General features: G+C 47.3%; 1 pseudogene; it reads left to right on the top strand.

Moving 5' to 3' along the window:
- Nucleotides 1–2,734: 2,734 nt before the first annotated feature.
- Nucleotides 2,735–3,917, top strand: LOC123153132 (aspartic proteinase nepenthesin-1-like; annotated as a pseudogene).
- The last annotated feature ends 1,013 nt before the right edge of the window (nucleotides 3,918–4,930 follow it).

The following is a 4,930-nucleotide window of genomic DNA, read 5'->3' as shown; positions in this document are numbered from 1 at the left end:
GCCTCCGAGCGGCGGCGGCGTCGAGCGCCTCGATCCAATTCTGGATCGGGGGAAGGGGAGAACGACGTGGGGGTGAGTGGCTGCGAGTGGGGTGGATCGGGGGTTAGGTCACAGGGGAGAGGCCATATAGGCCAGCAGAGGTGCGGTTGGGCCGGCCAGTTGGGCCAAGGCCTAGCAGGCCCGGGTCCCTTTGCCCGTTTTTTTTTGTTTATACTTGTTTCCTTTTTCTTTTTATTTATTTTATTTTCTCTCATGTTCTGTTTTGCAAATAGTTAGGCCACAAAAGGACTTTTACAAAAAAAAGGGACCTAGCTCATAATTAGCAGTGCAGTATACCCTAGCACCAAAAACTAGTTTGGGCAAAACATAATTTCATATTTGACTTAGATTAAATAAAAGGTCGATAAATATTGTCTTTAGTCACTGTTTGAGGATGTTTGAGTCACTTACCCAATTCCAATAATGTTGGTTTCAATTTTAGAATTGTCTCTGGAATATTTGTTATTTAATGAACAATTTAGTTTCTGATTTGAACAACTTTTATTGTTTGCCCGATTTTGAATTTGATCACTTCAGGAGCTGATGCATCGTGAGGTTAACAATAGTAATCGTGGTGACATGGCATCGTTAATAGAGGTTTACTGTAGCTTAATTATCTGGGCGTCACACCCCATGTCATTTGGTGGCTGACAGCGGGACCTGCGCCATGCAAGTGAGCCTAGTCGGTGTCGCTTTCGTTCCAAACATGATTGTTTTTACACTAGTTCGATGTATGCCGCAAGTTCTAGTATCAAAGTGACCGTTCACGACAAGTTTTAACACCACCGGTGTAATTGACTCGGTTGAATACTGTATAATACTCCTTTTGTCCGGAATTATTTCTACCAGATACATCCATTTAAGCCACAATAATTCCGGACTGAGGTAGTGAAAGAAAGCGATCCAGTTTAAACTAGTCAAATCAATAGATCAGTTGTTTCGCACTTGTAGAGTGGAGCGGCAGTTCTTGTGTTCAACCCTTGCTTTGCCAATTGCCATTTTGTCGTTCTTTCTACAATCTTTATTATATTAGGAGTATGTTATTATTGCTTTCAGTTTACTAATAATTTTCTTTAGGAAAAGGGAATATCATCATAACTCAAATAGAAGAGCTACAACCATCTGCAACTATGCTAGCAATCTCCTCACTGTAGCTTCTCAGCCAGCTCGCCGTGCGCTGTTGAGAGCGATCAATGTGAACAAGAGTACTATGGCTAGCTACATTTACGCCACGTCCGATTTTAATGTACAAGAGGCATCTGATCTCAGAGACTCAGACACCCCATGTGCGTGCAATTTACTTATGGGAAATAGTACCACATGATAATTAACCAAAACCACATGGACTTCTGTAAAATTATTGACGGATGAGCAGAATTACTCATTTCTTTAGGACCTTGATAAATGTTACACGTGTGATACAAACACATGGCAACTCCGAATATTTTTTACGCCAAGCTTAGTGACACGAGGATGATAACTTTAGTTGTCAAGTATGGCAACTTTTTTCGGATGACAAGTTTCAACCTTTTTTTTCTTTTTGGATGGCAATTTTAGTTATAAAAAAGTCAGGGCTGAAGTGTTTAGTGCCACACGTGTAATACTTATCATTTAACTTCCTTTATTAGTAGGTATAGATATATAGATATAGATAAATATTAGTACGTATAGATATGCATTGCATTTAGCACATGTCATTTTCAGAGTGCGCGATGAAATACACTCGGCAAACAACTCGGTATTCGTCAAACTCAATGATTGTAGTGCGGATAGCTACTATGCATACACGGGCAAAAACTGATAATCCTATATCCACTTAAAGCTACGAACCTTTCTTATGTGACCTTCCTTGAAACTTCTCTGCCCCCTATTTTCAGGTGGGTGGGGGCCTTCCCTCCCCCTTCTCCAATCATAATTAGCCACGTCGCTGATTACGTAAACCACATAACATCCTCTACGTAGGTGTAGTATTACTCGGTAAAAAATTCCGTCGTGGTGTACATGGATAGATATATGGTCATTTCGAGCAGTGTACTGCCGAACAAAACCAAGTTTTCTTTTTCAGGGAGCCAAACAAAACAAGGTAGATAAGCTAGGGCCTCCCAGTGGCATGCGGTTATCACAGCGCCCGTATGGAATCCATACAAAGACGGCAGCGAGGCGATATATCTACGGCCGGTGAACTCATCAACTTGTAAGCATGTGTACGTCGCACTCGATGTTTCTTGGATGGACAGAATAAAAGGCAAACTCTTCGCCTAGACAAACACATTTGGTCACACATGACAACATTTGCCAAATGGCTTTTATCGTCATGCATGGCAGGGTTTTGACGACAATATATGGATGGATGATATATATACTTTGGATAGCGACCTGCATGAGCTACTAGTAGCAAAACCTAGCTAGAAGTAAGCACGGACATGGCCACTCACAATTTCAGAAGCCACAGATATAATACGTACGGCTATTAAGACCGTCGCAGTGACGGTAGCAATGGCGGCCTCACTTCTTTCTCTTTTTCTTCTTCTTCCTCTGGCTCCGGCCCCTGTCTCGTCGGCGCAGCAGGGCCTACCTGCGGGCCAGCGCAACGACGGCCAGCAGGTGGGCAGCGCGGCGTCGGACGGTTTCAGCCCCTTCATCTTCGACCTCGCCGTTGGGAGTTGGGACATCGCCGCAGCCCCTCTCCGTCGTCATGGACATCGCCAGCGACCTCGTCTGGGCGCAGTGTGAACGCTGCCCCTCCTGCACCAGGCTGACGCCGCCGACGACGCCCACATTCCTCCCCAGAAACTCCTCCTCCTACGCCCTGGTCGGCTGCGACACCCAGATTTGCGATTACATGCTTCCCGTCCTGGGCGAGCACCAGTGCCGCGTGCAAGACGACAATCTCTGCGGGTACGTAAAGCCCTACTACGCTGGCACCACGTCCGGCTTCCTCGCCACCGAGACGTTCAGCTTCGGGGCCACGCCCGTCAAAGGCGTGGTGTTCGGCTGCAGCGGCGACATCACGGTGCCCAGCCTCGACGGGGCCTCCGGATTCGCCGGCTTCAGCAGGGGACCCCTCTCCCTCGTCTCGCAGCTCAAAATCTCCAGCTTCACCTACTTTATCTCGCCTCCCGGCGACCCCGCCGGCGGAAAAAATGCGAGTGCGCGTGCGCGTGGGCACCTCAGCTGGAGCTGGGGCGCCGGCGCCGATTACACCGCGCTGCAGATGGCGACGACGACTACAGGGGGCGGCGGCAGCAGCAGCAGCACGCTGCTGCTGCCGGCCACAGAACACCAGAACCCTTACCTGTACTACGTCAACCTCACGGGCGTGCAGGTAGACGACCAGCTCCTCACAGCCATCCCCGCCGGGACCTTCGACGTCCGGCAGGATGGCTCCGGCGGGGTTTACCTGAGCACCACTCTGCCGTTTACCTACCTCGACAAGGCCGCGTACAACGTCCTGAAGCCGGAGCTCGTGGGCAGGATCCAGTCGCAGGGCGTGTTTCCGGTGAACGCCGCAGCCGGAGGCAACCTCGATCGCGTGTGCTTCCTCACGCAGGACCTTGCCAAAGCCAAGGTCCCGACGCTCGCGCTTCTGTTTAACGGCGCCGGCGCGGCGATGGAGCTCAAGGTGGAGAACTATTTTTTCGCCGACGACAGCGGGCAGACGTGCCTCACCAATCACCATACTGCCGTCGGCGGCTACCGGCTCGGTGCTGGGTAGCCTTCTGCAGGCAGGCAGGAAGATGACCTACGACATCTATGGCAACGGTGGCGGGCGGCTAACGTTCGAGACGGCACCAGCAGGTGCTCCGGTGCCGGAGTGGGCGTCGCTCATGATAATGGCCACTCTCCTGTGGATGCTCGGCTCGCAAGCTCTTTTCTAACGTGATCGCCACCCAGTCCTCTTTCAGATTCATGCGTACAACTTCCAACCCCTACTTTACTGATATATATGTAATGCTTCATTTCTTACCCTTTTTACACACATTTATTTCATTTCCATCTCAACAATACATATATGCGTAAATATTTGAGAATCATTAGATAATTTTTTAAATTTCAGTGGACTGGCTTGGTTAATTATGTCTTAGTCGATGCTATATTTATGAGATTTTATATTAAGATCCATGCAAATTTTTATTTTCAGTTTTTTCTTCTTATCTTTCTTAAGAATGCCGCCAATTCTTCTTGAATTGCTCGCATGCGAGCTGGTGCTAGGAGTTCATCCCGCTTTCGAAACATCTAATTTGAAGAAGGGGGTCAATACATATATATATATGAATGAATGAAACTCAACACAAATGATGGTAATAAAATAAAATTGTGAATGTTGTTATTTACGTACTACATATTGTTCGTCAGAGTACCTGCCCCGCTCACAGGTCGTGTGGCGGATGGACTCGCAGACGTAGTATCCACAGAAATCATTCCCTTATTCCCGCCACAACCACTTTACAAGAAATAGAGGTCAATCAAACTGATAAGGAAGAATGCTAAATGGTATTGATAAAACTAGCGCTTGAATCACTAGCTAGGAGATGAGCGGAACATGCTACTATAGTACTTACTTTCGGGTGTCTAAATTCCAGATCCTTCGGCAGTCCCGGAACTTTTCTGGTGAATTTTCTCCAAACCCTGCCGGACAAAGAAAACAATTACTTGATATCAGGAAATGAACAAAGTTGCTGATATGATGGATAATGATCGATTTAACTTACTTCTTGAGGATTTCAGTCATGTCCGCATACTCCTGGGGATCTTTTCGTTTAGAGTCCAAGACAGTTACTACTCCCCGCTCAAGCCTAATCTCTAGGAGAATATAGTGGTACCTGCGCACGCATGCATAACTCATCAATTACATTAATATAACCTGGACTAACATATAAGGGAAACCGAA

Source organism: Triticum aestivum, chromosome 7A, assembly GCF_018294505.1.
Source record: "Triticum aestivum cultivar Chinese Spring chromosome 7A, IWGSC CS RefSeq v2.1, whole genome shotgun sequence".
Classification (NCBI taxonomy): domain Eukaryota; kingdom Viridiplantae; phylum Streptophyta; class Magnoliopsida; order Poales; family Poaceae; genus Triticum; species Triticum aestivum.
The sequence above is the reverse complement of the archived record's forward strand: the minus strand, read 5'-3'. Positions and strand labels throughout refer to the sequence as shown.